Genomic DNA, 17,498 nt, shown 5'->3' on the forward strand with positions numbered 1-17,498 from the left:
ACACCCAATGTGGGGCTTGATCTCACGACCCCAAGATCAAGAATCGCATGCTTTCCTTACTGAGCCAGCCAGGTGCCCCACATTTAGGTCTTTAATCCATTTTGAGTTTATTTTTGTGTTGGTATAAGAAAATGGTCCAGGGGTTTCATTCTTTTGCATGTTTCTGTCCAGTTTAACCCAACACCATTTATTAAAGAGACTGTCTTTCCCCCATTTTATATTCCTGCCTCCATTGTCACAGATTAATTGATCATATAAGCACATGGTTACTTTTGGAATCTCGATTCTGTTTCGTTGAGCTATGTGTCTATCTCGTGCCAGTGCCATAGTGTTTTGATTACTATAGCTTTGTAGTATAGCTTGATGTCTCGCATTGTGATCCCTCCAGGTTTATTTTTCTTTCTCAAGATTGCTTTGGCTATTAGGAGACTTTTGTGGTTCCATACAAATTTTAGGGTTATGTGTTCTAGTTCTGTGAAGAATACAGTTGGTATTTTGATAGGTTTTGCCTTGAATCTGTAGATTGCTTTGGGTAGTATGGACATTTTAACAATATTTTTCCAATCCATGAGCATGGTATATGTTTCCTTTTGCTTGTGTCATCTTGCTCTTTCACCAGTGTCTTATAGTTTTAAGAATGCAGTTTTAAGAATTCCTTGGTTAAATTTATTCCTAAGTATTTTATTCCTTTTTTTAACTTTTTTTAACTTTTATTTATTATTGAGAGACAGAGAGAGACAGAGCATGAGCATGGGAGGGGCAGAGAGAGGGGGAAACACAGACTCCGAAGCAGGCTCCAGGCTCTGGGCTGTCAGCACAGACCCTGACGTGGGGCTCAAACTCACGAGCTGTGAGATCACGACCTGAAGTCAGCCGCCCAACCGACTGAGCCACACAGGCGCCCCAAACACTATGCTGCTTTAAATTGCAGCTTCACTCCACGAGGCTCAAAGCTCAGTAGACCCCTGATTTAACCATTACTGCATTGTATGGAACATATATTATCAAATCAGAGTGTCCTAGAAATCTGAATATGAATGAGTCTTGGCTGAATACCCTTATTTGGCTTATTTGAAAGGCCTTATAAAATGCGTTGGTGTTCTTGGACACAATGTAAGTTGTAATGAGTCTAAGAATCTAAAGAGTCATTACCATAGAGCTCCAGAATGAAATAAATCTTTCTGTTGTTGTTGTTATTACTACATTTTGCCTCTATCTTTGATGTGATGCTTTTCAAGTGGAACAGAGACTATTGACGGGATGCAAGCAAATGGAGACTATCATGTTTCAACATCTAAAAATTTCCCAGCTGCTAGTGATTCACATTTATGTCCTAAATAATTCCATATATTGCTTGGAAATTTAGAAGGTTTGGGGGTGGGTGGGGTTGTTTCCCCTGGAGAGATGCTCAGTTTGTATAATAACAGTGTTGGTCTCTAGAATTTTTAGGGGGTTGGCGGGTGTTGTGACTTTCTCTATGGTAGTCAGATTTTGGACATTAGCTGCCTGAAGCAATACTTTTCTTGGCCTTTCTTTTAGAACACAGAAGGGGAATCATTATTTTTTGTTATTTGGAAGTAGATGAAGGAATGATATTTTAAGTCATTTGGGAGGATGCTTAGGGTAAGAATATGTAAACCCTCTTTAGGAGAAGACCTCGAGAAAGTAATTTCAGGTTAGCTTGCATAACCCAGAATCTAAAATGTTATAGTTGTCTGCACAGCTAACCCTCAGATTTACAGAGATCTATTCCCACACTTTTTAAAGTTACACGTTTGGAATTTGGCCTTTGGTTTCCTGCAGAAATAAGGCTATATTTGATTAGGGTTCAAGGTGGGCCTACAAAAACGCCACTTCACCCACAGCGTGACTGAAATATCGTTACGACTGTGATTTTAAACTTTATTTCTTTTAAGCTTTGTAAAGTACATTTAAACATACAAAATCCCTTCAAAAGATACCCAACACTCAGGATCCTAACCAGCCTGGCCCGTATTTGGGAACTCAGCTGGCATGTTGTCCATTGCTTAATCCCCCTCAAAAGTGCTGCTAGAAATTGGCAAGGAAGCCACCGGAAGGAATGATGTTTCCTGTACCTCAAGGTCCAATAACACTCTGCATGCCTCTGTTTCTACTTTTCTACGTCTCAGGGATCAAGCAGCACCTCTCACCAAGAAGAAGGGAAAGAATGAGGTGGATCGTGGTAGCAGGAATGTGTAGCATATCTGACGTCAGCTAGCCGCCCAAAGAGCCAGATGGAGCCCTAGCTGGCAGCAACGGGGAGCAGGGAAGCTGGCTTCTTTCAATCAGTCATGCTGTGGAGTGCAGTGAGGACACCTCTCCCAAAGCTGCCGGAGCTGCAAGCCTGCCCCAGCAAGATGAGAGGGAAGTCGGGAAGGCCAGGTAAGTTCATTGAAATAGCAATCGGCTGGCGAAATCCATCCTGGGAAACTATTAGTCAAATAGCCTGGGGGTTTCAACAGGTAATTCTAAGGAGAAGAGGAAGGGAGGGGGAACTGAAGATTAAAAGAGACGTGAAACAGGGGCACCTGGATGGCCCAGTCAGTTAAGCGTCTGGCTCTTGATGTTGGCTCGGGTCATGATCTCACGGTCCGTGTGAGATTGATCCCGGTGTCGGACTCTTCGATGACAGCGTGGAGGCTGCTTGGGATTCTCTCTCTCTCTCTCTCTCTCTCTCTCTCTCTCTCTCTCTCCCTCTCTCTCTCAAAATGAATAAATAAACATTAAAAAAAAAGAGACGTGGAAGACATATGTAATTTTTTAAATGGGCAGGACTAAGATAGGGTGTCTGGGGATGCACATACAGGTGGGAAAACTTATTTAAGAAAAGCAAGCAAGCGATGACTATAAAAGTCTAGACTATGGTTATGTATGAGTAAAGGAGGGGCTTGTGATCTGGCCGCTGCACGCATGGAAGGGGTTCCCGGGGTAACTGCAAAGATCTATTTCTTGACCTGATGATGGTTACGAGAGTGTTGCTTTATGTGAATTCATTAAGCCATGCGTCTGTGTGGTGTTCTTTATCTGTTTTACTTTATAATAAAAAGCATTAAAAAATAGAAGAAGGTCATATCCATGGAATCAAAGCACTGAGCCGACACCTGGGGACTGACCTGGTTGTAGAAGCTTTTAAAAAGCGTTCCCATCAGAGCAGGGGTCAAGTGGAGCAGAGAAGGAAGAGATGGCTGGGGTGGGCCAGCAGTGACAGACAAGGAGAGGACTCAAGGCTTGGAGAGAATGGGAGCACTTGCTAAGTAATTTGCAGGCTGCATCTACTGTTCCTTATTTAGGGAACCGAGATTGAGGGTGCTTGTAATGGTGCTGCCCCAGAAACAAGTGTTTCACATGTTTTTGTTCCATTTCAAAACAAGGATAATGTCACCAACCTGCCCCAGGATGTTATGAATTAGCAAAAATACATGGTCTGATATTTAGTCTAAATTTTAGCAGTATGGGTCAAATTAACACAAGATTCCTAGGTCAAGAAACACCTAATAAGATGGCAAGAAGTTAAAAACAGGCAGCCTGGGGGGCGCCAGGGGGCTCAGTCAGTTAAGCATCTGACTCTTGATTTCGGCTCAGGTCATGATCTTTCAGGTCCATGAGTTCGAGCCCTGCGTTGGGCTCCATAACTGAGGGTGTAGCCTGCTTGGGATTTTCTCTCTCCCTCTCTCTGCCCCTCTCCCGCTTGAGCACATATGCTCTCTCTCTCTCAAATAAATAAACATTAAAAAAAAAAAAAGAAAGAAAGAAAGCAAGCCTGGGAGCAGGCAAGAAACAGGGTGCAAGTAGGTACTTAGCAATATGGAGTGAGGACCCAGCAGGTGCATTGGAATTCGAGGTCAGGACCCTAATCTTTAGGAATATTTTAAGAATCAAGCAGAGCCCCTGTTTCAGAGCAACTCTGGCAATAGGTACGTTAGTCAGATAGAAAAGTAGTCACAGGGCCTAAAGCAGTCAACCAATAATTGAATGTGGGGTATGAGTCACACACAATGTTCTATCAGGATCAGTGGCCAGGTTGACTGTATGCAGTCATGTGAGTTATGGAACTCGGGCTCCTCAATTTCCCCTTAATGGATAAACAGGAGCTGTTCTAGAGCTGTGGGCTGCCTGAATCTACAGGAGTGGGGTTGGGACAGTCACGTGGCTTCAGCTGTGAGAATTGCTTTGCTCTTTCACTCCTTGAATATAAATCAAACACTTTTCATAACTAGTTTTTTTTTTTTTGTTTTTTTTTTTTTGTAGAGATTCGATCAGATTTGGGTTCACTTTTTAAGTTAAGAATCCCTCATGGGTGGTGTCCTTTTTTTTTGTTTTGTTTTTTGAGAGAGAGAGAGAGAGAGAGAGAGAGAGAGAGAGAATCTTAAGCAGCCTAGTGTGGAGCCCAACTTGGGGCTCCATCTCACAACATGAGATCATGACCTGAGCCCTAATCGAGAGTCGGACACTCAACCGACTGAGCCAAGCAGCTGCCCCGAGGTGTTCTTGATCCTTCATTGCATCTTTACATCAGGAGGCCTATAATGTCTGGTGTCTTACTTTTTATGATATTAAGATTGATGAGGGGCACCTGGGTGGCTCAGTCGGTTGAGCCTCCCGCTTTGGCTCAGGTCATGATCTCACACTTCATGAGTTCGAGCCCCGCGTCATGCTCTATGCTGACAGCTCAGAGCCTGGAGCCTACTTCGGATTCTGTGTCTCCCTCTCGGTCTGCCCCTCCCCTGCTCACACTCTGTCTCTCTCTCTCATTAATAAATAAACATTAAAAAATAAAAAAAAAAAGATTGATGAGTGGGGTTCAGATGGTGTGAGGCTGAATTTTGCATTCTAGCATCCTATTATCCTTTAAGCTGATGATTTTAGCAGTCACTGATGATCACTGCCTAGGTCCACTCTGTCATTAGAAGGAGGAGACTTGATTTTCCAATGCCATCATTTCTTTGGCATTAGCTAGAAGTCTATATAGAAGAAATTTCCCTCATCAACTTTGTGTCTATCTTGAAATGTAGGAAAGGTGGGACAACTGTGTGATTTTTGCCTTCTAGATCAATTTTCAGAATGATTTTGGTGTTCAAGGGTGACTAATGTTTTTATCAGCTCATTTTGAGTTCAGGGATTTTTATATATTGGATGTGTCTCAATAAATCAGTGATTTTTCACTTTGATACCCAAATTGTCCCTTATTAGACCCCTTTAAAGTTGACTCATGAGGCTTCTTTTTCTTTTAAGTTTATTTATTTTTTTATTTTTTGGATTTTTTTAAAATTTATTTTATTTTATTTTATTTTTTATTTTATTTTTTTTCAATATATGAAATTTACTGTCAAATTGGTTTCCATACAACACCCAGGGCTCATCCCAAAAGGTGCCCTCCTCAATACCCATCACCCACCCTCCTCTCCCTCCCACACCCCATCAACCCTCAGTTTGTTCTCAGTTTTTAAGAGGCTCTTATGCTTTGGCTCTCTCCCACTCTAACCTCTTTTCTTTTTTTTCCTTCCCCTCCCCCACGGGTTTCTGTTACGTTTCTCAGGATCCACATAAGAGTGAAAACATATGGTATCTGTCTTTCTCTGTATGGCTTATTTCACTTAGCATCACACTCTCCAGTTCCATCCACGTTGCTACAAAGGGCCATATTTCGTTCTTTCTCATTGCCACGTAGTACTCCATTGTGTATATAAACCACAATTTCTTTATCCATTCATCAGTTGATGGACATTTAGGCTCTTTCCATGATTTGGCTATTGTTGAAAGCTCTGCTATAAACATTGGGGTACAAGTGCCCCTATGCATCAGCACTCCTGTATCCCTTGGGTAAATTCCTAGCAGTGCTATTGCTGGGTCATAGGGTAGGTCTATTTTTAATTTTCTGAGGAACCTCCACACTGTTTCCCAGAGTGGCTGCACCAATTTGCATTCCCACCAACAGTGCAAGAGGGTTCCCGTTTCTCCACATCCTCTCCAGTATCTATAGTCTCCTGATTTGTTCATTTTGGCCACTCTGACTGGCGTGAGGTGATATCTGAGTGTGGTTTTGATTTGTATTTCCCTGATAAGGAGTGACGTTGAGCATCTTTTCATGTGCCTGTTGGCCATCCGGATGTCTTCTTTAGAGAAGTAAGTTTATTTATTTTTGACAGAGAGAGAGAGAGAGAGAGAGAGAGAGAGAGAGAGAGAGAGAGACAGAGCATGAGTGGGGGAGGGGAAGAAAGAAGGAGACACAGAATCGGAAGCAGGCTCCAGGCTCTGAGCTGTCAGCACAGAGCCCGATGCGGGGCTGGAACTCATGGACCGCGAGATCAGGACCTGAGCTGAAGTCAGATGCTGAACCGACTGAGCCACCCAGGCGCTCCGCTTCTTCTTCTTCTTCTTTTTTTTTTTAACTGCTTATTTATTTACTTTTGAGAGACAGAGCATGAATGGGGGAGGTGCAGAGAGAGAGGGAGACACAGAATCCAAAGCCAGCTCCAGGCTCCCAGCTGTCAGCACAGAGCCCAGTGCGGGCTCGAACCCACGAACCATGAGATCATGACCTGAGCCAAAGTCAGACACTTAACCGACTGCGCCACCCAGGTGCCCTGTGAGGCATCTTGGCACAACCACAGTAGTTGTTGAGAGTTTCCTTGCTTTCCTGCACAAGAAGACCTCCCTGGCTCATCTCATACGGGCCCTTGCCCCAGACCTGGAGTCAGAGATTTCTCTAAAGAATCCTATTTTATTTAGTGGGGGATGATCTTCAGTGATTATAGTTTGTGTCAGGGAACTGATTGCTATTAGGTGGTCATTGCTTCTCAGACTTTTCAGTGGTCAGGGCGAATAATAACCTTTTTGTTTAAAAAACCCCTGAATTTAGGGGCACCTGGGTGGCTCAGTCGGTTAAGTGTTCGACTTTGGCTCAGGTCAAGATCTCAGAGTTCATGAATTTGAGCCCCCACTTTGGATCCTCTGTCCCCCTCTCTCGCAGCCCTTCCCCAGCTTGATCTCGTGTGCGTGCTCTCCCTCCTTCCCTCTCTCTCTCTCTCTCTCTCTCAAAAATAAATAAACATTAAAAAAAATTCCTTTGGGGGGCGCCTGGGTGGCTCAGTCGGTTGGGCATCCGACTTTGGCTCAGGTCACGATCTCGCGGTCCGTGAGTTCGAGCCCCGCATCGGGCTCTGGGCTGATGGCTCAGAGCCTGGAGCCTGCTTCCAATTCTGTGTCTCCCTCTCTCTCTGCCCCTCCCCGTTCATGCTCTGTCTCTCTCTGTCTCAAAAATAAATAAATAAATAAAGAATATTTAAAAAAAAAAAATTCCTTTGGAGGGGTGTCTGGGTGGGTCAGTCAGTTGAGCATCTGGCTTTTGATTTTGGCTCAGGTCATGATCTCACGATTCCAGACTTCAAGTCCACATTGGCCTCTCTGTTAGTGCAGAGCCCGCTTCAGATCCTCTGTTTCCTACTTTCCCTGCCCCTCCCCTCTCAAAAATAAATAAACACTGGGGCACCTGGGTAGCTCAGTTGGTTGAGCCTCCGACTTCGGCTCAGGTCATGATCTCATGGTCTGTGAGTTCGAGCCCCGTGTTGGGCTCTGTGCCGACAGCTCAGAGCCTGAAGCCTGCTTTGGATTCTGTGTCTCCCTCTTTCTCTGTCCCTCCCCCATTCATGCTCTGTCTCTCTCTGTCTCAAAAATAAATAAACATTAAAAAAAATAAAAAAAAATAAACATAAACAAAAACTCTGAATTTATAGTGATATTTCCAATTTAAATTGAACATGGCAGGGTTTTTGCCTAACTTCAAATTTCTCCATGTATTTCCTTTCTCTTATTTTGAACATCTTGGTTCTTAACAGCGTTAACACAGTCACCTATGATATAACTTCCTATAAAAATAAAAATAACACTATTATCATTAACAAAACTGCTGAATGCAGTTTAGAATGTCTTTGTAGTTCTCTCTGTCCTGAGAATATATCCAATTTGGGATGTACAGTCAAAATTCTGTGTTTTTTTTTTTTTAATTTTTTAACGTTTATTTATTTTTGAGACAGAGATAGACAGAGCATGAACAGGGGGAGGGTCAGAGACAGAGGGAGACACAGAATCTGAAACAGGCTCCAGGCTCCGAGCTGTCAGCACAGAGCCCGACGCGGGGCTCGAACTCATGGACCGTAGATCATGACCCGAACCAAAGTCGGACGCTTAACCGATTGAGCCACCCAGGTGCCCCCCAAATTCTGTGTTTTTGAAGTCCAGTTGAAATAATTCTTTTCTCCATATCGTTTTGTCACAAATTTAGTATAAAGGTCAGTCCATTTGTTTCCTTCCATCTGCTTTCTATTTTTAGGGATTTTTTTTTTCTTCTTGATTAGTTTTGTTCAAAAATCAAAGTATATAACAAAGTATATTTATTTTTTTTTAATTTTTTTTTAAGTTTATTTTTGAGACAGAGAGAGAGCATGAACGGGAGAGGGGCAGAGAGAGAGGGAGACACAGAATCGGAAGCAGGCTCCAGGCTCTGAGCCATCAGCCCAGAGCCCAACGCGGGGCTCAAACTCACGGACCGCGAGATAGTGACCTGAGCTGAAGTCGGACGCTTAACCGACTAAGCCACCCAGGTGCCCCTAACAAAGTATATTTAAAGAAGCCTCAAGATCATGACTGTCTCCTCCACCCTGTCCCCTTCCTTGCACTATAGATGGAAGCGCCTTTATTAGTTATTGTTTATTTTTCTGTTGTATCATTTTGAAACTATAAGTAAATGTGGGGGGTGCATGTATGTTTCCCTTTAGATTGGGCTACTAAAAAGGTGCCATATTACAAGCATTGTTGTACTCTTGCTTTTTTTCCCCAGTGATAGATCCTGTTGATATACCATCTCAGTATATAGAAGTCTTTCTCATTTTTTCATTTTTTTCAATAGCTGAATAATACCCTTTGGCGAATGTACCGTAGTTTCTTTCAGCAGTTCCCAACTGGTGGACATTTGAGTTGTGTCCAGTGTTTTGCTACTACCAATGATGCTCCATTAAATGGCCTTGTACATATACCATTTTGGTTTTGTCGGTGTATCTTTGTAATAATCATGGATGTAATTATTATTGTTTCTTAATGTTTATTTATTTATTTTGAGAGAGTGAGCAAGGGAGAGGCAGAGAGAGGGGGAGACAGAGAATCCCAAGCCGGCTCTGCACTGTCAGACGCGGGGCTCGAACTCACCAACCTGGGAGATCCTGAGCTGAGCTGAAACCAAGTCGGACGCTTAACTGACTGAGCCCCGCGGGCGTCTAACACGGATACGATTATTAATGCTAGCTTCAGTTGAGCAAGACTATTTCCATATCCTAGTGGCTGGTCAATAATGAGAGCTCTTTGCTAATCTAGTGTTGATGAATGCTATCACAGGAATAATCCTGAAGATGACAGAAATACACACAAGTCACATGTAACTCACTGTCTCGATTTTCTGCACTTTCAAGTTTGTAGTTTGACTATGCAAGGAGTTTTCAAAATGATGCTTACCTTCCCCCTGCAATTAGGGTAGAGACTGCTGCTACATGACAGAAGTATCTTGGCTTTGTTCTCAAGGTCCAAACCTAAAAACATGGGCAACTTGGGGAAACTTCTCAGAGCCTGTCTCCTTATCTGTAAATTGAAAGGGATGGGTTGGGTGCTTTCTAAATCTCTGTCTCTAACTTCTGTGAGTCTAACTTCTATTAGTCTAAACAATTTCCAAATTGCTTTCAGTTTCCTCTGTCTTTTTGTTTTTTTTAAGTTTATTTTATTTTTAGTAATCTCTACACCGCATGTGAAGCTCGAACTCAGAACCCTAAGATCAAGAGTCACGTGCTCTACCGACCGAGCCAGCTGGGTGCCGCTGACTGCCCCTTTTATTTCCTCTTGGTAAGAGAGAAGAATGAGCTATGGTTTTTTTCCTAGGCTGAAGGCATATAATACTTAAGAGTTCTCGGTAACTGGAAAGAAAAACTAGAAAAGAAAAGCCATTTTACATGTTATTCTGACCGAAGAGTGAAAATCCTCACGCTTATCAGTTTTTGTTATTTTGCTTTGTTTTGTTTTATAGCTGCTGGCTAGGTATTACTTGAATCCGTATTTGTTTGACTTGATAATTTATTTACTTATCCAACAAATATTTGCCAAAAGTCTTCTATGTGCCAGGCACCATTTGGTTATTATTGGCTTTGCTCCTTTGGTTGTTTTTTGTTTTTAGCGGTAGCTTGGGCTCCAAATCTGTTTTCCATCTTTCTTTCTTCCTTTCTTCCTTTCTTTCTTTCTTTCTTTCTTTCTTTCTTTCTTTCTTTCTTTTTTTTTTTTTTTAGCTTCCAATTATAAATTCAAACAATTCTCAGAACAGAAACTTCTATATAACAAATTTAAGCAATTTTCTTGACTAAACTCTAAACCAGATTGATCATATTACTTAAGTAGGTGGAAGTTATTTACTGAATCTCATTCATTTTGAGTTAACCGACCAATAAAATTAAAAGCAAAAAAGAGCCTGACTTAGAGTTGACATTTTTTTTGTTTGGTTTTGCTAAGTTAAGATGTTAAAAAGAGGCAACTGCCACCACGAGATTAAAAAGAAACATTTCAGTTTCTAGAACAGATTAGAAAGAAAATATTCATAAGAAACTTATATTAAGAGAAATTCTTTCAAATTGAATGGAAGTTTAGAGTCACAAAACATTCTCTGTATTATCCTTTCTTTTTCTGTTCATTTTGCCATGGACTTGTATAAACACTGTCAGGAACCAGTCCCAATGTGTGGACTGGTATTTGGGAGTCACCATTTTAGGACGGGAACTTTATTTTATTCTGACTTGTATTCCCATTGTGCTAAGGCTCCAAGAAATAATCATCAAATTCAATTGAAGTCTATCTTTGGAGTTAATGTGTTTTAACAAAAGCCTTATTGTTTTGACTGAGGAGGGGGTGTGTTATGCTGTGAAGGACACTGACGAAGGAAAAATGGCTTTGTACACAGTTAAGTATTTGTAGCCCCGATTTTACAGATGATGAAAGAGACACAGAGAGGTTGAGTGAGTCAAGAAAACGGACAAGAATAGAACAAGACTCTGGACTTTGAGGACCACGTAGCCACTCAACTACAATCAGAAATAAGAACAGGTTAACTGGCATTGAAAAAAATTTTTTTCTATAATGTTTATTTATCTTTGAGAGACAGAGCACGAGTGGGGGAGGGGCAGAGAGAGAGGGAGACACAGAATCCAAAGCAGGCTCCAAGTTCCCAGTTGTTAGCACAGAGCTGGACGTGGGGCTCAAACCCACGAACCATGAGATCATGACCCGAGCCGCAGTCACTGCCCAACTGACTGAGCCACCCAGGCGCCCTAGGTTAACTGTGATTTTTTTTTTTTCACCAGCTTTGACTAACTCATTACCTTAATGATCCAGTAAGACTTTTCTAGCAAATATGCACAGTTTTAAACCCTGGTCTCAGGCTGAAATTCACTTTATCTGTGTTTACACTTGGCCGTGGAATAAATTTACATTTTGCTCCAGCTTGCTAGAAGAAAGTGAATTCTTTTTTTTTTTCTTTTTTAAGTAGGCTTCACGCCCAGGGTAGAGCCCAGTTCAGGACTTGAACCCATGACCCTGAGATCAAGACCGGAGCCGAGATCAAGAGTCAGACGCTCAACTGACTGAGCCACCTAGGCGCCCCAGGGATTGTCAATGTTGGCAAGATTTTCTAAAGATTTTGGTATGTCATGTGTCCAAAGCCATTTTTAAATCATCAGTGGAGTCACAGAGAAATTTTTGCTTTGTTTAATTTTATTTTTTGGTGTAAAAATACTGAGAATCTGAGAGAGAAGCCACATTACACCTCATTCATATTATTGTAAGTCATCTCATACTATTCTCTCTAGTCCTAGTCATCCTGTGAGGTTAAATTTTATCTCACTGTTTGGAAGGAAAAAGGCATGGCTTAGAAAGATAAAATTTCAAGTGATCCTGGAGGACCGTAGGGCTGTCGGTAAATATAGTTGTTAGGCAATGACCACAACTCTGTAAGCCTGGCTCTAGTCATCAAGATGTGGCCCCTTTAAGACTTAGGAGAGGCTACCAGAGAAGACCTGAGCTGAAAACCTGGCCAAGATCCACAGACCTTGTTGACACAACCTCACTTCTCTGGAGAGGTCCTTGAGGCTGTTTTGTGTGGCTGGGCTCCTGCCTTGCGATGGTTTCCACTTCCTTGGCTCCTTGTGTGTCTGCTGTAGCCCTGACCCCACATTTCCAGAACCAGACTGCTTGATCAAATAAGGGGTGCTTATTCGGTTTATGTTCATGGTCTGTCTCACTCCCCAAGTACATTCACCCTTTCTTTTTTATCTAAATTCCTCTGACACGAATCTCAGTCCGTGTGGCCTAGCAGGCACCAGTCATGGCTCACTTTTGCTCATGTCCGCTCAAGAAGCTTCTGTTGCCATCTTGACTGTAAACCTTTCTGTTCAGTCTCACCTCTTCAAGTTCTGTTTCAAGCTGTATAGTTTCCAGTAGTTTGGGGGTTAGAAGTGATTATATAGCTCATATTTGTTCGCCGACATTTATTCATTCGCATCCATTTATTCCAAATATATTCACTGGGTGTCTACTATTAGCCACCGTGGTAGGCACTGACGATAAAGCAGTGAACAAGACAGTCATGGTCCCTGTTCTCATGGAACTTAGAATTTACCAAGAGAGATGTTCATTAATGTAATAATCACACTAATGAATAGATAAGTATGAACTGAGACAAGTGCTCTGAAGGAAAGGAACATGTTTTTATGAAATCGTATGAAAAGGTAATTTTACCTTGACTAGGGGTGGGATTGGGATCAGGAAAGGCCTCCCTTAAGATATGATCCTTTAGGGGCGCCCGGGTGGCTCAGTCGGTGGAGCGTCTGACTCCTGATTTGGGCTCAGGTCATGATCTCAGGGTCGTGAGATCAGGCCATGTGTTGGGCTCCATGCTGGATATGGATTCTGCTTAGGATTCTTTTTTTTTTAATGTTTATTTATTTATTTTTGAGAGCGAGAGAACGAGTGCAAGTGGGGGAGGGAAAGAGAGAGGGAGAGAGAGAATCCAAGGCAGGCAGGGCAAAGCCCGACGCGGGGCTCGAACCCACGAACCGCGAGATCCTGACCTGAGCCAAAGTTGGACCCTTAACCGACTGAGCCACCCAGGCGCCCCGAGCCTGCTTAGGATCCTCTCTCTTATCGCTTCTTGGCCTTTTGGCTAAGATCAAGTGTAGGATCCTCTCTCTTTGTCTCTTGCTCATGCTCTCCCCCACCTCTAAAAAAAAAAAAAAAAAAAAAGGAATGAGCCTTTAGCTGAGATTTGCCCTTGTCGTTATGAATAGAGGAGGCAGGGGGTGTGTTGGGGCCCATTAGAGATGACTGGCAGACTGGGGGCCTCAGCTTCCCATGGCCTGTTCCCTCCTGGGACTGAGTGGGGATCCTAAGGCAGATTTCCACCCGGGAGATCTGTGGACTGCTCTGTTTGGCCCCCTTTGACTTGCGGAAGCTTTGTTAAACCGCGTGGTAGTCTAGACCACTTCCATTCAGCCTTCTCTCCTCTCTCCCTGAGTCAGGGTCGGGCTTTTGCCACAGCTCCCTTCCTCTCTTCTGACACACAGTCGTTTCTCCTGTGAAAACCTTGCCATGTTTAGTACCGTCTTGACACGTGCTTCTTGGAGGACCTCAGATAACGCAAGCAGAGTGGGGGTTCAAATCGCAGGAAACAGTCTTTATTTCCTGGGCCTAGATTTGACTTGCATGCGTTGGAAAGAAGACTCAAAGCCGTGAGCCTTCAAAACACTAATTGTTGGTGGGTGTGTATTCAAGACCAGGAGTAAAGTCAAGAGGGGTGATGAGGTAGATGTTGGGGGCTAGCGGCAAGTCCCCCCATGCCCTTCTGCCGTCCACAAGTTGGGGGAAAGTTCTCTGAGCAGAGGTCTTGGGGACACTGTTTTGTTTTTGTTTTTGTTCTTAATTTTTTTAATGTTTATTTATTTAGTTTTTAACGTTGATTTATTTTTGAGACAGAGAGAGACAGAGCATGAGCAGGGGAGGGGCAGAGAGAGAGGGAGACACAGAATCCGAAACAGGCTCCAGGCTCCGAGCCGTCAGCACAGAGCCCGACGCGGGGCTCGAACTCACGGACCGCGAGATCATGACCCGAGCCGAAGTCAGACGCTTAACCGACCGAGCCACCCAGGCGCCCCAATGTTTATTTATTTTTGAAAGAGAGGGAGAGAGGGAGAGAGACAGAGCGTAAGCGGGGGAGGGGGAGAGAGAGAGAGGGAGACACCGAATCGGAAGCAAGCTCTGGGCTCTGAGCTGTCGGCACGGAGCCCGACGCGGGGCTCCAACTCCCGCACTGTGAGATCATGACCTGAGCCAAAGTCAGTCGCTCAACTGACTGAGCCACCCAGGCGCCCCCTGTTTTGTTTTTAATTTGAGAGAGAGAGAGAGACAGAGAGAGAGAGCAAGCAGGGAGGGGGTGGGGTTTGGGGGAAAGACAGAGGGAGAGAGAGAATCTCAAGCAGGCTCCACACTCAGTGCGGCACCCGACATGGGGCTGGATCCCACGACCCTGGGGTCGTGACCTGAGCCGAAATCAAGAGTTGGACTCTCCACTGACTCGGCCACCCAGGCGCCCCCGGGGACACTTATCTTTATTTCCCACCATCCTGTTTTGCTGCCTCTGGGCTGTTAGCCTGGCTACAGTTTTCACTCTTTTAAAAGCTCCAGACAGTTGCTGCAATTACCAAGTGAGGAACTATGGGCAACACAGTAGAGAACTTAGAGTACACTTTCCCGGAGATCATCTCATTCAGCCAGGGCCTGTCTTCCAGCTTCCTCAAATCTCGCCGGTCTTGGTTTGGGCCTTTCCACAAGCTCTTTGCCCTATTTTTCTCGTCTCCCTAAATCTGAAATACTTTCCCTTCCACACCCAATGAAAATGCCCTTCTGTTTTCAACTGTGTTTGCAGGGGCAGTGAGTACTCTAGAAAGACTCAGACCACGGGGTGCCTGGCTGGCTCAGTAGATAGAGCATGTGAGCCTTGATCTTGGGGCTGTGAGTTCGAGCCCCGCATTGGGTGTGGAGACTGCTTAAAAATAAGATCTTAAAAACAAAACAAAACAAAGAGTCAGACCAGAGATGGAATCTCAGCTGCACCACTTCCTACATGTGAGACTTTGGGCAAGTTACTTAATGATAAGCTTCAATTTTCTTATTATAGAACAGAGATAATGACACCTGCCTCCCAGGATACATGTGAGGATTAAATGACCTAGGATATATGAAGGGACCTAGTACACAGTAGATACGGAAAATGCTAGATCCCTTTAAGCTCCCATACCTCCTTTCCTCTGGTCCGTCTTAACTCCTTACTTCCCCGGATGCCTGGTCCCCACAGCAGATTTCCCTTTCCCCAGACAATGAGGGCCTTGAAAGACCTATTTAAGGGGCGCCCGGGGGGTTCAGTCCGTCAGGTTCGTGAGTTCGGGCCCCACATCAGACTCTGTGCTGGCAGCTCAGAGCCTGGAGCCTGCTTCGGATTCTGTGTCTCCTTCTCTCTCTAACCCTCCCCCACTTGTGCTCTGTATGTGTCTCTCTCTCAAAACTAAATAATAAACGTTAAACATTTTTTTTAAATAAATAAATAAAATTCTACATCCTATTTATCCAGCCACAAATAAGTCCTTTCTTTCATTCATTATCTTTTCTTATTCTGGACTTCGGTACATTCAAAACTCAAACAAAAAGCTCCAGCTCGTCATAGAGACGTGGAGCCTACAGCGCCACAGGAGGAAAAAATGAAAAACTGTGGACTAGACTCCACTCGTTTATCCATTCATTTATTCACCAAATGTTTCTTGACTGTCTATTATGTCTCCACCGTATGAGGCAGAAGTGTTTCAAGGCTCATTTTTCAAGGGTGGATCTTAGCCTAGAACAGGGAGCAATATAAAATGGGAAACATCAAGGTTCCCAAATCTCCTGGGCCACATCTCATTAGAAGGATTGCCCTACTGGTAGATCGCTCCCTCCTTAGGCCCTGGTGTCCCATCAGGTTGGGGAGGTCTGCTCTTAACCTACAGCTCTTCCATTTTCCAGCTGCGTAGCCTTGGGCAAGTTCCTGACCTTTGAAGACACTGGGTTTTTTTCACTTGTAACATAGAGTGAATACAGATGTTTTCCCCAAAATGTCCTCACGAGGATTAAGTGACCTGACTCCTATAAAGTGCTTAGTACAATGCCTGGCATATCACAAGTACCCAATATCTGTCCCCTTACACCTGCATTATCACTGCCATTGTTACTCAGGTTAAGTGAGCCTGACAGCTCGCAGGCCCAGATGTTATACGTTCACACCACTTTCCCCTTTCTCTGGAGAAGGATAGGGGTGACAAATATGAATGCCAACTTTGCCACTTAGTAGCTGTGAGCCTTTGGTACGTCGTTTAATATTGCTAGACCGCAATGGTCAGATCTGTAAAATGAGGAGACTAATGGTCCCTATTTCACAAGACTGTTGGGAACATTACATGAGATAATTGGGGAAAGGCACTTAGCCTGGTGCCTAGAAGAACATAGTGAACACGCATTAGCAGGACAAAGTTTGCTTCCTCACATCTCTTGCACTGCCTTTCTGTCCCCTGTTTCTGGGGTGGGGCTCTGTTTAGAGGAAGTTGAAAATAATTGCTCACAAGAACCATCTCTTTAATTCCTAGAAAGACCTCCTTTCTACTTTATCATGTAGGCAATTATATCGCCTTTGACTAAATCTCCCCATTTCAAACTACACCCTGGGTTCAGCTTTTATCCCCAGAGGATCCCTAATGGTGTTTTCCGAAGCAGGAGAACAGCATAGCCCTCCTCCTTACATACACACGCGCATGCATACGCTCCCCAGGTAAATTCTGCTGTCGCCTCCTCCGTGTGGATTCTATCATGTTTAGAAAGCAATTTTCCTTTCCTGCAATACAGTGGGTCAGTAAATAAGAGATTTCATGCATTGGTTTCCGACCAAGAGGCCTCACTGACTACACTGTGTGTCCTCTCCACCTTCAGCAATTTCAATCTAGAAGTGCCTCTGACCTATTAATGTCAAATGCAATGTGCTCAGCCTCCAACAGCCTCTGCCAGCCTGTGCGAGGACACTTTGGCCTACAGGTGCACCAATGCCATTCTGATCCTCAGAAACCTTTGAGTCAGCCTGTTCAGGGAGAGGGGAGAGAAATGTGTGTGTGGTGGGGGGTGGGGCGGGGTGGGGAAGGGCAGAAATCAACGGAATTATAAAGCACATCCTCGCCAGGTTATAAGAAACATTAAACTAAACAGCCTGTACAGTCCATTTGCTGAAAAGACATTTAATTATTTCAGCGAGAACTAGTTAGAGATGAGAGCTCATAAAATAAACAAAGAGACACTAGCATTTGATTTTAATGCCTTTCTATTTT

At 43.8% G+C, this 17,498-nt stretch overlaps 1 long non-coding RNA gene across 1 annotated transcript in view; it reads left to right on the forward strand.

Annotated features, from left to right (window-relative positions):
* LOC109250789 (uncharacterized) overlaps positions 1 to 10,235 on the forward strand; it is a 150,876-nt gene extending 140,641 nt beyond the window's left edge. Inside the window, exons 4-5 of the long non-coding RNA XR_002073189.2 lie at positions 2,151 to 2,403; positions 9,779 to 10,235. This is a non-coding gene — a long non-coding RNA (uncharacterized LOC109250789). The remainder of the gene's footprint in view (positions 1 to 2,150; positions 2,404 to 9,778) is intronic.
* Positions 10,236 to 17,498: the final 7,263 nt, after the last annotated feature.

Source organism: Panthera pardus, unplaced genomic scaffold (genome assembly GCF_024362965.1).
Source record: "Panthera pardus isolate Hobbes unplaced genomic scaffold, ASM2436296v1 HiC_scaffold_27, whole genome shotgun sequence".
Taxonomy (NCBI): domain Eukaryota; kingdom Metazoa; phylum Chordata; class Mammalia; order Carnivora; family Felidae; genus Panthera; species Panthera pardus.